Below are 16435 nucleotides of genomic sequence, written 5' to 3'. Positions count from 1 at the left end.
GTTTGAATAATTTCTGCATTAGTAACAAATTAATAGACTTCATGGTGAATTTGTTTTATTTCTGTGACTACAAGATTATTAGATTAGATTAATTATTCATTCCACAGACCCATAAAAGAGGGAATCCTCCTGGGTGTGGAACATGTCAGATAAACACTTTACAATACTGTAATTAGAAAAACTTGAGTTTCATTAATTTTAATGATCCTCAGTCAATAAATAATAAAATTATGTACATGAATTAAATTTAAACTTCTGATATTTACAGGTTTAATACTTACATCTGCTTTCATTAAATCCATCATTCAGACATTTTCTAGTTTCTTGGCTATTACAACCAAGTATTGTCAAAAGTTAAAGTAAATTATTCATTTCAGTGATCCTCAGTTAAGAACAGTCAGATTATGTACAAGATTTAAAATTAAACTTTCACTATTTACAGACTTAAGACTTACATCTGCTTTCCATACATCCATCATTCACACAGGAGGTAGTTACTTGGCTGTTACAACCAAGTATTGTCAAAAATTAAAGTATGATAAATTTTCATTAAAATGGTCTACTGCACTTGTTGAGAAACTCATGGATGGAATAGAAGGAGTTGGCCACCAAAAATTCTTTTAAATTATGTTTAAATTGTGCCTTGTCTGAAACAAAACTCTTAATGGTTGCTGGTAACTTATTGAAAATATGCGTTGCTGAATACTGGAATCCTTTCTGGGCAAGAGTAAAAGATTTTGAATCTTTATGTATATTGTTCTTATTCCCAGTATTGATACTGTGTACTAAGCAGTTAGTTGGGAAAAGAGATGTATTACTTACAACAGACTTCATTAAGGAATAAATATACTGAGAAGCTGTGGTTAATATGCCAAGTTCTTTGAATAGGTTTCGACATGATGTTCATGGATTTACACTACTCATTACTCTTATTATATGCTTCTGTACTCTAAAAATTTTTTCTTTGTTTGTGGAGTTATCCCAAAATATGATACCATATGACATAATGGAGTGAAAATAAGCAAAATATGCCAGTTTTTTAATATTTATATCTCCTATGTCTGACATCATTCGCATTGCAAACACAGACTTGGTTAGGTGCTTTAGCAGTTCGTTAGTGTGTTGCTCCCAACTGAATTTATTATAAAGTTGTAATCTCAAGAATTTTATACTCTCAACTTCTATTTCTATGTCATCATATTTTATACACACACCAGAACAAGGGCGATTACTTGAGGACAATATTATGGAAATGGAAGGAGATGTAGATGAAGATGAAATGGAAGATATGATACTGCGTGAAGAATTCGACAGAGCACTGAAAGATCTAAGTTGAAGCAAGGCCCCAGGAGTAGACAACATTCCATTAGAACTACTGACAGCCTTGGGAGAGCTAGCCCTGACAAAACTCTACCATCTGGTGAGAAAGATGTATGAGACAGGCGATATACCCTCAGACTTCAAGAAGAATGTAATAATTCCAATCCCAAAGAAAGCAGGTGTTGACAGATGTGAAAATTACCGAACTATCAGTTTAATAAGTCACCGCTGCAAAATACTAATGCGAATTCTTTACAGACGAATGGAAAAACTAGTAGAAGCTGACCTCGGGAAAGATCAGTTTGGATTCCATAGAAATATTGGAACACATGAGGCAATACTGACTCTACGACTTATCTTAGAAGCTAGATTAAGGAAAGGCAAACCTACGTTTCTAGCATTTGTAGACTTAGAGAAAGCTTTTGACAATGTTGACTGGAATACTCTCTTTGAAATTCTGAAGGTGGCAGGGAGAAAACACGGGGAGCGAAAGGCTATTTACAATTTGTACAGAAACCAGATGGCAGTTATAAGAGTCGAGGGACATGAAAGGGAAGCAGTGGTTGGGAAGGGAGTGAGACAGGGTTGTAGCCTCTCCCCGATGTTATTCAATCTGTATATTGAGCAAGCAGTGAAGGAAACAAAAGAAAAATTCGGAGTAGGTATTAAAACCCATGGAGAAGAAATAAAAACTTTGAGGTTTGCCGAAGACATTGTAATTCTGTCAGATACAGCAAAGGACTTGGAGGAGCAGCTGAACGGAATGGATAGTGTCTTGAAAGGAGTATATAAGATGAACATCAACAAAAGCAAAACGAGGATAATGGAATGTAATCGCATTAAGTCGGGGGATGCTGAGGGAATTAGATTAGGAAATGAGACACTTAAAGTAGTAAGGGAGTTTTGCTATTTGGGGAGCAAAATAACTTGTGGTGGTTGAAGTAGAGAGGATACAAAATGTAGACTGGCAATGGCAAGGAAAGCGTTTCTGAAGAAGAGAAATTTGTTAACACCGGGTATAGATTTAATTGTCAGGAAATCATTTCTGAAAGTATTTCTATGGAGTGTCGCCATGTATGGAAGTGAAACATGGATGATAAATAGTTTGGACAAGAAGAGAATAGAAGCTTTTGAAATGTGGTGCTGCAGAAGAATGCTGAAGATTAAATGTGTAGATCACGTAACTAATGAGGAGGTATTGAACAGAATTGGGGAGAAGAGGAGTTTGTGGCACAACTTGACTAGAAGAAGGGATCGGTTGGTAGGACATATTCTGAGGCATCAAGGGATCACCAGTTTAGTATTGGAGGGCAGCGTGGAGGGTAAAAATCGTAGGGGGCGACCAAGAGATGAATACACTAAGCAGATTCAGAGAGATGTGGGTTGCAGTAGGTACTGGGAGATGAAGAAGCTTGCGCAGGATAGAGTAGCATGGAGAGCTGCATCAAACCAGCCTCAGGACTGAAGACCACAACAACAACAACAATAACACCAGAAGGAAATCTCTTGGAAGTTCTGAACTGCATATAGTGGGTCTTTTCAAAGTGTAATGACAGTGAATTGGCTATGAACCACTTATTAATGTCAGTAAAAATTTTATTAGCTGACCTTTCTAAATTTATATTTGATTTACTATTTATTGCAATATTTGTATCATCTGCAAATAAGACAAATTTGGCTGGTAATGTAACAGATGACAGGCCATTAATATGCACAAGAAACGGTAGTGGACCTAGTATGGAACCTTGGGGGACACCACATGTAATTTCTTCCCAGTCAGATGATGTCTGATTGCCTACTGCTGAAGTGTTACGTAATGACACCCTTTGTTTTCTATTAGTAAGGTTTGACTGAAACCACTTTGCAGCACTACCAGTGACGCAATAATATTTTAATTTACTTAAAAGAATGCTGTGATTCACATAGTCAAACACCTTTGACAGGTCACAGAATGTGCCAGTTGCCTCTAATTTGTTGTCCAATGAATTAAGGACATTTTTGCTGTAAGTGTAAATAGCTTTCTCAATATCAGAACCCTTAAGAAACCCAAACTGTGACTCTGACAGTACTTTATTTTCACTAAGGTGCTTAAGTAGACGCTTGAACATAACCTTTCCAAAGATTTTTTAAAAAGCTGGCAAAAGTTAGAGCTGTTGGTAATTTGACGGCATTTCTTTGTCCCCTTTCTTGTGGAGAGGTATAACTTCAGCATATTTAAGCCAGTCCGGGAATGTTCCTGTGACGAGTGATTGATTACACAAATAACTTAAGATATGACTAAGCTCACATGAACACTCTTTTATTAACTTTGTTGATATGTTTTCGTAACCACTAGAATGCTTTGATTTCAAGGACTTTATGATAGATTCTATTTCTTTGGATGAAGTAAGTGTCAATTCCATTTTACTGAGACTGCTTGTGTGCACTGGTCTCAGATATTCCATTGCATTATTTACTGAACCTGACAACCCCATGCTATCAGTAACAGAGACAAAATACTTGTTTAAATGGTTTGCAACACCCGTTTGTTACCAGGCTTTCATTTATTTTTAGAGCAATTTGTTCCTCCTCATTTCTGGTCCTATCTGTCTCTGACTTAACTATATCCCATATTGTTTTTATTTTGTGGCTGGATGTATTTATCTTCTTCTCATAATGCAGCTGTTTAGATTTCTGGATAACCTTCTTCAATATTTTGTAGTAATTTTTGTAATGAGCTGTAATGCTAGTATCAAAGGTGGCCCTACGTATCAAATAGAATTTCCTTTTTATCTCACATGATATCTTTATCCCTTTCAAATAAGGTGCTAACTTTATTAATGAATGTTTTGTATTTTCAACTGTGTCTTGGATGCTGTAAACATCCATCCAATTAATTTCTTTGAGCAATCTCCTAAATTTCTCAATTTTTGACTGTTTTACTGGCTTTCTGTACTCAGTTCTGATAGATGTTTTACCCTGACAATTTTCAAAATTTAATGTTAGGTGTTGCATGTCATGGTCAGATAGCCCATTTACTACTGGTTTTGTAATGTGGCTTAGTTGCCTAGAATTGTCTATAAATATATTATCAATGGCAGTCTTAGAACATTTGTATACCCTAGTTGGGAAATTTACAGTAGAAATTAAATTGAATGACAATGTAGTTGATTTCAGTAACTGTTCATTGACAGTGCTTTTCGGGACATCTATATTAAAATCACCAGCCACCATTAGCTCTTTGTTTTTTTAATTTTAGACGAGATAATAAATCTTCAAGACCATTTATAGACAGGTTGAAATTTCCTGAAGGTGCTTTGTATATGGCTACTATTATAAAGGACCTATTATGAAATTCTATCTCTGTTGCACATGCTTCTAAGTGCTGCTCTAAGCAAAATTTTTAATGTCATTATCTTAAATTTAAAACAGTTTTTAGCAAATGTGTCAACTCCTCCTGTCTCCATCTTTTGTCTACAGAAGTAGGAGGCTAACTTAAATTCTGTAAGGTTTAACATATCTGTACCAGTGGTCACATGATGTTCAGAGAGACAGATTATATCAACTGGGTTCGATGACTCTAATTCATCAATGCATATAAGTAGTTCATTAATTTTACTTCTAAGCCCTCAAATATTTTGATGCTCTAAAGATAGTTGGCATTTCACATTTACCGAGATGAAATCTGATGGAAATAAAATTTCTGCTGATTGCTGTAAATTTTTAACCAACAGCTGTGTTCGCTGATCCAATGTGCCAGGATTATCCTGTTTTCTTTCTTTATCAAACTGAAGGTTTGTTTCAATCTTTACTTCTCTCATAACTTGACTTCATTCTGTCCTACCTGTCCTAAAAAAGGTGCTGCTCCAACACCTATGACCACTGGTATATTACCACTCATGGCAGTGCCTCCCCCCCTTACATTTCCTGCTATTAGACCAGCCAGTTTACCCTTCCCTTTCCTGTTGAGGTGTAGGCCATGTCTAGTATAATCCCACCTACTGAGAGAATCAACAGGAGCCAAACCAATATGTGATCCCGCACCCGACCCAAGCAGCCGTTCCAACTCCAAATTAACTCTCCCGACAGAAGAGTTTAAATGAGGTTGGTCATGGCATCTCAGAACAGACACAAACTTAACTCCGGTAAGTCTCGTTGCTGATGCAATTTTTGCCAGGTCACACTCTATATTGTACCCAGGATCTCTGTCAATACTATTGCCCGGCCCACCCAGAATAAACACGATGTCTTCCTTGGTAAAATCTTTACAGAGTGAACCTAAATCCTCTGTCACCTGACCCAGACCAGCACTTGGTTTAAAAAATTTGTGACCTGGTATTCGATCCTAGCTGGTCCTGCAAAAGTTGGCCTACACCTCTGGCATGTGAACTACCTAACAACAAAACTTTCTTTCTCTTTGCTGACTTCCCTACATTCTTATTCAATTTTCTACTGAAAGTTTGTTGTGCCCTCTCTACATCTACCTCTGTCTGAGGCTCATCAGCTTCTAACTGAAGCAACAGGTCAAACCTATTCTTCACATTCACCACAAAGCTGTCTGACAAAGTTCTGGGTCTGTTACTCCTGTTACCTGTTGCCACTTCCCACCTCACTTTATCCTTCTCCCTCCTTAACCTGTTCAGAGCTTCCCTAGCCTGCTCTAAATGTGCCTGAAGGGCAGCAATTTTCCCCTCCTTTTCCACTATTTTCCTATCTCTACTGCATATCCTACAGAACCATTGATGAGTCTGATCCACTTCCCCATTTCCAATGCCACTACAGTCACCCCAATGGAAAAAACTACTGCACCCATCACACCAAACCCTGGAGCTAACAATTCTATGGCACGTCAGGCACTTTTCACTTATGGTGAAAATCTTACTTTAGCGAGAATAAGTCAAATTAAATTACAGAAAAACAAGAAAACACGTTTACGAAAGATTAAGTCTAGTCTCAATCGTATGTAAACAAACTTACTTTAGTGACAATAATTTAGATTACCAAAAACAAGAAGCAGCTCTGATATAATTCATATTTAGATCTTCCACTATACTTACTTCATGAAGTGTGAGCAGGGCTTTGTAACTTGTCAGGAACCAACTTAAAATGTTCTTTATGAATAAGATCAGTAAGTCCTACAATGTGGTGTTGAAAATCACATTTGTAGTTCTGCCACTGATTGGTATGGCAGGTAATGGGATGTGCCAATTTATGCTTAAACATTTTCAGAATCTGTACAAGCCTGGGGACGGTAGTGAGAAATTTCACACAGGAAGTTGCAAGACAATGAATCCAAGAAAGGGAGCCAAGTCCGTCATAAGCAATGTCCAAATAATCTAGTTATATCCATATCAAAATCACAGTCCATAGCAAAGTAATTTAGCACAGCATTGTAATGGCACATAAAGGATAGCTGGTATGTGAACTGACTTCCTTACTGTCATACTCACATATTTAAGGCATCTATGAAACCAAGGACTACTCCCCTTAGTCACCTGTATGTGTGAATCCGCTGGCCTAGGACACAATGTCAACACTCCATGCTCTTCAGAGATGGCCACTTGATACCACCTCCATATAGTGCTTGATGTTGGAATACTACTGTGACTCCTGGGTGAGGGTACAATACAGGGTACAGATTTTTTTTTTAAGTTTATGATTAACTGTTCTGCACTGCTTGACAAAAACAGTGAAACACCCAGAAGGAGAGAAGGAAATGAAATGAAACTTCACAGGTTGAGAGGGTATGCACTGTTATTTCAGAACTTACGATATTGAATCAAATTTACAAAGAACTTTGTCAGTATGAGGCCAGTTATCGGTATGACATTGGGTCTAATCTGTGCTGGGTGCTTGCAACAGTTTGGTAGGGAAGGGCATCATAAAGCCTTTGTATCCTCTCTTCAGGCAATCTGGTCCACAACTGTTGTAATTGGCCCTTGAAATCCTGGATATAGAGTGTGGAATGGAGCTGACATTCATGCTGGTACCACACATGTTCCACTGGACACAGGTAGGGGAATCTTGCTGGCTATGGAAGTACCTGAGCATTATGTAGACTTTTCATAGAGATAAATGCCATGTATGGATGAGCATTGTCCTGTTGAAAAAGGTACCACAACAATGTCACAAGAGAGGTAACAATGAGAGGATGCCCATGGTGTACCATTGTCATTGTCAGAGTTCCCTCAACCACTATCTGCATGCACAATGATTCCTCCAGGGCATGTTTGCCCCGGGACAACTGGAAAATCCAAGAAAAACCCAGGAATTTTTTCACCCAGGAAAAATGTGGGAATTTTTCATTGTTTTAGTTTTCAGTTAAATTTTTGTGATTTTGGCTAGTAGGAACTGACACTCTAACAAAGAATTTTACTTTAGCCTTCGACTGCAGAATACTACTGCAGTAATAAAACATAAACAAGAGAATAATGCTGAAACAAAACTTGAGTTACAAAGTAAAAGTGCCATTTACAACAACAAAACACAGTACACGCACAAATGTCTGCAAACAGTACAGTGTGTCATAGACTATGCAATACTTCATAACAACTAACTGCTTTTGATGTGTCTTTCTCATGGGTCTCATTTCAATGAGCATGACTTCATAACTGTTTACATTTCACTTGGTGGTGGGAAAATATTATGAATGTTGGTTTGAGAAGTGTTATTTTCCGAGTTAATTTCCTTTTAAGCAAGATGAATTATGTTGCATGTGAGAACATGCACGGAGCATTAGACTCTCATTCAGAATTTAACACTAAGGCCCAGGCACTTAGAAAAATTTTGGGATCAAAAGACCTGTCATTTATGCTATAACTTAAAATTTTATTGGCACATTTGTGTTTTATATCTATAAAGGTAACCCATGCTAAAAAAGACCAAAGTTAGAGGTTAGTTTGTCATATTTCTTTTAATTGTTTCATAGATTACAAATTATGTAATAATATAAATATAATAGAGGGAAACATTCCACGTGGGAAAAATATGTCTAAAAAAGATGGTGTAACTTACCAAACGAAAGCATTGGTATGTTGATAGAGACACTAACAAACACAAACACAACACACAAAATTCAAGCTTTCACAACCCACGGTTGCTTCATCAGGAAAGATGGAAGGAGAGGGAAAGATGAAAGGATGTGGGTTTTAAGGGAGAGGGTAAGGAGTCATTCCAATCCCGGGAGCGGAAAGACTTACCTTAGGGGGAAAAAGGGACAGGTATACACTCGCGCGCACACACACACACACACACACACACACACACACACACACACACACACATATCCATCCGCACATATACAGGCACAAGCAGACTTATGTAAAGGCAAAGAGTTTGGGCAGAGATGTCAGTCAAGGCAGAAGTACAGAGGCAAAGATGTTGTTGAATGACAGGTGAGGTATGAGCAGCGGCAACTTGAAATTAGCGGATGTTGAGGCCTGGTGGGTAACAGGAAGAGAGGATATATTGAAGGTCAAGTTCCCATCTCTGGAGTTCTGATAGGTTGGTGTTAGTGGGAAGTATCCAGATAACCCGGACGGTGTAACACTGTGCGAAGATGTGCTGGCCATGCACCAAGGCATGTTTAGCCACAGGGTGATCCTCATTACCAACAAACACTGTCTGCCTGTGTCCGTTCATGTGAATGGACAGTTTGTTGCTGGTCATTCCCACATAGAAAGCTTCACAGTGTAGGCAGGTCAGTTGGTAAATCACGTGGGTGCTTTCACACGTGGCTTTCGCATCCCGCAACTACCCTCCCGACCAGATACAGAAGCAAATAACCAGAGCCACTTCCTCATCCCCTCAAACCCAGAACCTCCCACAGAAGAACCCCAAAAGTGCCCCACTTGTGACAGAATACTTTCCGGGACTGGATCTGACTCTGAATGTGGCTCTCCAGCAGGGATACGACTTCCTCAAATCCTGCCCTGAAATGAGATCCATCCTTCATGAAATCCTCCCCACTCCACCAAGAGTGTCTTTCTGCTGTCCACCTAACCTTCGTAACCTCTTGGTTCATCCCTGTGAAATCCCCAAACCACCTTCCCTACCCTCTGGCTCCTACCCTTGCAACCGCCCCCGGTGTAAAACCTTTCCCATACACCCTCCCACCACCACCACCTACTCCAGTCCCGTAACCTGGAAGGTGTACACGATCAAAGGCAGAGCCACGTGTGAAAGCACCCACGTGATTTACCAACTGACCCGCCTACACTGTGATGCTTTCTGTGGGGGAATGACCAGCAACAAACTGTCCATTTGCATGAACGGACACAGGCAGACAGTGTTTGTTGGTAATGAGGATCACCCTGTGGCTAAACATGCCTTGATGCACGGCCATCACATCTTAGCACAGTGTTACACCATCCGGGTTATCTGGATACTTCCCACTAACACCAACCTATCAGAACTCCGGAGATGGGAACTTGTCCTTCAATATATCCTCTCTTCCCGTTACCCACCAGGCCTCAAATTTCAAGTTGCCGCCGCTCATACCTCACCTGTCATTCAACGACATCTTTGCCTCTGTACTTCCGCCTCGACTGACATCTCTGCCCAAACTCTTTGCCTTTACATAAGTCTGCTTGCACCTGTATATGTGCGGATGGATATGTGTGTGTGTGCAAGTGTATACCTGTCCCTTTTTCCCCCTTAGGTAAGTCTTTCCCTCTCCTTCCCTCTTTCCTGATGAAGCAACTGTGGGTTGCGAAAGCTTGAATTTTGTGTGTGTGTTTGTGTTTGTTAGTGTCTCTATCAACATACCAGTGCTTTCGTTTGGTAAGTTACACCATCTTTTTTAGATATAAATTATGTAATAATGTTGGCAAAAGTATAATTATCCTTCAAAAAAATTACAGAATGAGTTCTTGAGCTATTTCACATGTAACTAGCTTTTTTATGCAAAAGTTGATGGGAAGTGTATTCTGCCAGGTAATCTATTAAATGTTCGGTGCACAACAGTGAAATTTATAATTGTGCTCATCAGTAACATTCAGCTGCTGTAATTTAAGTTGTGGTCTTAGAACCCTACCTAACTACACCCTCAGAAAAAACAGCAAAAACTTTTTGACAATAAACATTATATGTGAAATCTTAGCTTTTCTTGTAGCTATATGTGTGCATATTAATTTAAACCATTAACATTTCCTATTTGTGTTTCACACTTCTTACCTATGATGTTGCTATTGCCTGACCCCATCACATGTCCTATTGCTTTGAATATGTGCTGTCATTGGCTGGAAAGATTGTGTGACATGAGCTGTAACTGACTGACAAAAGCGCATCGCAATCTACATTTCAGTACTTCAGAAGCTGTGATGCTGTATTTTGTGGAATTTGTGTTCGGACTTTTATAATATGAAAATACCCACTGTAAATGCTGCCGCACATCATAGATCTTCACAAAATGTGCTGTTTCTTGCTGTGTTTTGTTTCCTAAAGTGTTGGGATATTCTATGCCAGTATATAAAACTTTCAATATTCAAAGAACTGATAAGTTTTACAGCATTGAGGGAAAGTATATTGTCACTTAACACAGAGAAAATGTACTTTCACCCAGGAAAAAGTGAATTTACGCCTGGGAAAAGGTGTATTTTTAACCAGAAAATCGGATTTTTTTTTCTTGTCTGCATATACACCCTGTTCCCCATACAGTGATGCCAGGAGTAACACCACTGTGCTTCTCTAAAACATTGGAAGAATGGAACCTCTTCCCAGGTTTTGCCATAATTGTCTGGGGTAGTACATAACCACAATTGATTGGTGAATACAATGCAGTGCCATTCATCAGTATTCCATGCTTCCTTGCCATGGCACCACTCCAAATACAGCCAAATGTCTTGTGATGTAAACAGTAGCCTGTACATGGGAAAGTAATTGCCTAGTGCGGTTGCTGCTAGTCTCTGACTAGTGGTATGGCATGACACAAATGTTACAGGGAGTCCATTACATGTTCTCGTATGGCAGGCGCAGATGTCCGTGGGTGGGGAGGGGGAAGGGGGGGAGGACATTCACAATGAGGCTTCTTTCAAATTGTGTCACGTGCTGATAATGCTGTCTCACATGAGTATCTCTGTATCTGTTGCAGCAATCAGTCAACATCTGTCACTTTTCACACTCCTATCACGCCTGGTAAAAATATGAAACATGAACGCTAATGTACTCTGGTGGCCGTTCTACCTGTCACAGAAAATTTGCAACTCTAATCATTTACATATGTGCTGATGGTGTCTATGTGTATGAAGCTACATTGTCATCTGTGCATCTCTTATGGGTGCTTCACTTTTTTCTCTAATGATGCATTGTCCAAGACGTGACAGTGGCTCGCATTAGCAACAGGAACAATGAGGCACTCACAGAAAGTGATACTCTGTAAGTTAGTCACTCAACATTAGTGTCTTTAGATTTAAGGTGTTATAAGTACAAGGGCACTTTGTTCCAGCACCGTCACAGCTGGAAAACTGACTTTCACTCGGAAATTCCTTTGCTTGTTCCGTAAGTTTTTCTGCTCAAGGAACTGGGAAATAAATAGGAGACAATTTGTAGACGAATGCAGACTTCTTCCACAGTTCTGCTGACATATTACAGGTTTTCAGTTAAAATTTCACTGCTGTAGTTCTAATACCTTGCGAGATGAAATATTTTGCTGTTTTTTAAACAAAGCTAAAAAATAATGTTTTTATGACTAAAATATTTCCCTTCTTGAAAACTGCTACTGCTTCAGCTATGAAAGTTTTACTGCTGCTTTACTGCAGCATATAAATCATACAAATACAAATACAAGTACAACTTGGGAAAAAGGTTTTTATTTTGTTGCCTCTCACACAAAATATTTCTCTGATAAATTTGGTGGTAGAATTGATAAGTTCCGTGCTGCAATTACTCCTGATTGGCAACATTTAGACCTGTTTTGACTGAGGTTCTATCACAAGCAAGACCCAGAGAAAACAACTGTGATGAGAATTTGTCTAAGTGTTGCTGATTGGTAGTTACCACAGAACGAAACTGACTAATTGTGTCACCAAATTTACTGAGGGAAAATAAGTTTGCTTGAAAGGTAACAAAATCACTAGGAATTTTTTTCCCTTGTTGTATTATTATTTTTGTAATTGCTACAGAGAAATAAAGAGACATTAAAATTTTCATAGCAGTAGAAATAGAAGTTTTAGAGAAAGAAAACATTTTAGTTTGAGAAACAGGACTTTCTTTAGCTCTGTTTACAAAACAGAACAACATAAAATCTCCAAAGATATTAGAGCCAAGGCATTACGAACCTACTATGCTGTCATAGCAGGAGGAGAGGTGATACTCCTAAGTGGCGCGTCCCAGGCGGCGGATAGGGAAGTCCTCACCGGTTTACTGGCGGACTTGAGTGAAATAAAACAGCTCTCGCGGACCAAACACACCCTCTGCGGTTAACAACCGGAGCTGTAAATCGGAGCTTGCTCCAACTAAGGTTGACAACCTTCGACAGTCAAAAATGGAAAGGTCTTTTAGGAAAAAAATTCCACCGTCCTGCTCAAAAAGGCAGGAAAAGGCTACATCGGATTCGGTGGGTAGTCAACTAGAAGACAGCAACGAATCGGAGCGTTTGCAACCATCCAAATGCACACTAAAACACAAAAAGAAGATTAAACATGAGCAAATAAATTATATAGCAACACACAACATAAACTCACTACTTCAGACCGGAAAACTCAAGGAGCTAACAGATGAACTGAATAAACAAAACATTTTAATAACAGGGATCCAAGAAATGACAAACACCACAGAGGACCCATTCGAATCACAAGAATACAGAATTTATAATGGGAAACCAGGACCGAGGGCAATGAAACAATGTCCCCAGTTTGGAACAGGGTTTTTAGTAAACATAAAAATAATAGATTCAGTAACGGATTTCCAAGCAGTATCACCAAGAACTGCGACTCTAAGCTTTAAAACAATGAATAAAACATATACAATAATAAATGCTCATGCCCCAACAAATGAAAAAAATTGTCTAACAAAAACAAAGGAAGAGGTAGATAAATTTTGGGACCTTCTAGAACAAACTGTGAACAGAGTAAATATAAAGAATGTAAAAATCTTATTGGGAGATTTCAATGCTCAGTTGGGAAAAGAAAGGAAATATAAAGATATAATTGGAAAATGGAGTCCACATAAATTTACAAACAAAAATGGTCAAAGACTTGTAGAACTCTGCAGAGAACACAACCTTATATCTAAATCAACATACTTTAAGAGGAAGCCAAGTAAACTTAAAACATGGAAACATCCAGACTGGAGGAAGGGCGAGTGGCAGCTAGACCATGTCTGTATGGACAAAAATTTTCATAAGGAGATCCACAATGTTAAGGTACTGAGAGGAGTAGACACAGGCTCAGACCATTATATGGTTAAAATTAAAATCAAATTCACACCGTTAAAGAAGAGGACCAGAAAAACTAATAAAATAGAAAGGAGGTTTGACCCACATCAGCTAATTAAAAATAATAAGTACTAACAAATAACACAAACCATCAAATTAACAGATGATCTAGAACAACTAGTGCCTAATCTTAAAAAAGAAGCATAGAATCTAGCTCCCTTGAACCCACGAAGGAAACATCCATGGTGGACATCAGAATGTGACAAATTCCATGAAGATAGGCACCAAGCATGGTTAAAGTTTCAAACACATAAAACTGAAGAAAATGCCATCAACCTAAAAAATGAAAGAAAAAAATTCACTCAAAATATTAGAAGAATCAAGAGAGGATTTCATAAAGATATTATAAAGTCTATAGAAGGTAATTATTATAAAACCAACTCCAGGAACTACTACAAAATCTTTGGGAAACAACTACAACAATATGAGGCCCCTACACTAATACTGAAAGATGAAAATGGAAGAATGACACACAGTAACAAGGAAAATGCAGAAATCATGGCAAAAGCATTTTACAAACTTCTGAATTGCGAGGAACCCAAAGAACCCTTACAAATCAACATAAATACCCCAATAAAAACTAAACGTAACAAACTAGACCCTCCAACTTTCCAAGAAGCAGAAGAAATTCTTAAAGAACAAAAAAATGATAAGGCATGTGGAGAAGATCAGGTTTTTGTTGAAATGTGGAAATATGCAAGTGACACAGTCAAGACCTCCTTACACATGGCTCTAACAAAAATTTGGGTAACAGAACAATTTCCCGAACATTGGACCACAGCTATCATCCACCCACTACACAAAAAGGGAGATAAGAGCAACCCAGACAACTACAGAGGAATCTCTCTCCTAGATTGCACATATAAAATTCTATCCAAGATCCTATATGAAAGAATCAAGGAGCAATTACAACAGGAGTTAGAGGAATATCAGGGAGGTTTCAGACCATGGAGAATCTGTGCAGAGCAGATAATTAGTTAAATATTGATTATGGCATACTACAAGAAACGGAACAAACCTCTGGCAATAACATTTGTAGATTTTAAGAAGGCATATGACAGTCTCCACAGACCTTCAGTATTAAAAATTTTAAGAAATCTAGGACTCCATCCAAAACTAATTAAAATAATACAACTCACTGTAACCAACACCAAATCAAAAGTGAAGTTTAGAGGAGAAATTTCAGGACCATTCCTCATAAAAACAGGCTTAAGACAAGGTGACTGCCTATCACCATTACTTTTCAACTGTGCACTGGAATACATAATGAGAGAATGGTACAAGGACAATCCAAAGAGGATAAGAATTGGAAGTGCAAAAGATGATATTAGCTTAAACTGCTTGGGATTCGCTGATGATCTTGCTCTCCTAGCCAACACCGTTCAAGAAGCCAGGCAACAAGTGAAATCACTACAAGAAATAACAGAGAAAGTAGGCTTTAGAATATCATTTGAAAAAAACGGAGATTATGCTAACTGATCCACCACTTGCAAACAAAATTACAGTAGGAGAACAGGAAATCAAAATTGTTGATAAATTTAAATATTTAGGCGAAATAATAACATACAATCTAAATGAGAAGCCATCATGGCAAAATATAATAAAAAAACTGAACTATGCAAATTACATTACCAAAACTACATACAACAAAAAAAGCCTATCTATAGATGCAAAATTAAAACACTATAAAACAGTTACACAACCAGAAATAACTTATGCAGCTGAAACTATCTTCAAAACAACTAATACAGCAGAAATTGACAGAATACTAAAAATAGAAAGAAGAATAATTAGGACATGTATAAATAAACAGTATAAACTAAATGGACATTGGAGAATAGCATCAAATGAAACAGTATATAAGAAAATAGAACCAGTCATGAGCACAATCAGGAAGAAACGCATCTCATTCTTTGGACATCTGATGAGAACTCCAGAAAACAGAATTAGTAAAAAAATAATACAAAAATTGTGGAATAGCAAGAGCGACATTAAATGGATCACAGAAATTAAGGAAGATATAAAAGAACTTCAAATTACAGTAGATGACCTAAAAAACAAGACAGAGAAAACCAGAATACTGCAAGACCCGCAAACCAGACTACAAATGAAAATCAATAAAAGGAGTACAGGAAGAGTTGTCTCAGATGAAGAAAGAAAGAAAATATCTGAAAGAATGAAGAAATATTGGGCACACAGAAGAGCAAAACACCTTTCATATAAGAATAGCCTCTAATAATTATATTACCTAAACATATTAAGTTATTCTCGAACCAAATTGTATCCATGTGTAACATCTTGTTTCGAACTTTGTATTTTTGCCTACAGTGGTCCAATGAAGGCCATAAAATAAATAATAATAATAATAATAAAAAAAAAGAGCCAAGGCAGCAAAATTTCTAATATAGTCTCACAATATAGATCTCTCATAACATAATGCAAAAAAAAATTGACTGTAATGTTGTTACTTAAGAGGGACATGTAAATTCAATGAAATTTAGATGTGTCCCTAAACTTTCTGCAAGCACGGTATTGATACATTTGATGAACTAAAACAGGCAATATTTTGTTGCTGACCTGCCTCCAGTATTAGACTCTTTCAGTTGGAAGAAAACACTGGCAGTATTGTTTCAAACAATGTAATTGATCCAGAGATAATACAGCAGTTGAATCTGTGTAACTTACCTGGAAGAGAGAATTCAA

General features: G+C 37.9%; 1 protein-coding gene across 5 annotated transcripts in view; it reads left to right on the top strand.

Annotated features, from left to right (window-relative positions):
* LOC124604147 (uncharacterized protein YJR142W) overlaps positions 1–16435 on the top strand; it is a 271445-nt gene that overhangs the window by 108237 nt on the left and 146773 nt on the right. The gene's annotated exons all lie outside the window — the stretch shown is intronic.

The sequence above is a fragment of the Schistocerca americana genome, chromosome 1 (assembly GCF_021461395.2).
Source record: "Schistocerca americana isolate TAMUIC-IGC-003095 chromosome 1, iqSchAmer2.1, whole genome shotgun sequence".
Classification (NCBI taxonomy): Eukaryota; Metazoa; Arthropoda; class Insecta; order Orthoptera; family Acrididae; genus Schistocerca; species Schistocerca americana.
Note: the sequence above shows the minus strand (reverse complement) of the source record. Positions and strands in the feature narration are given on the sequence as shown.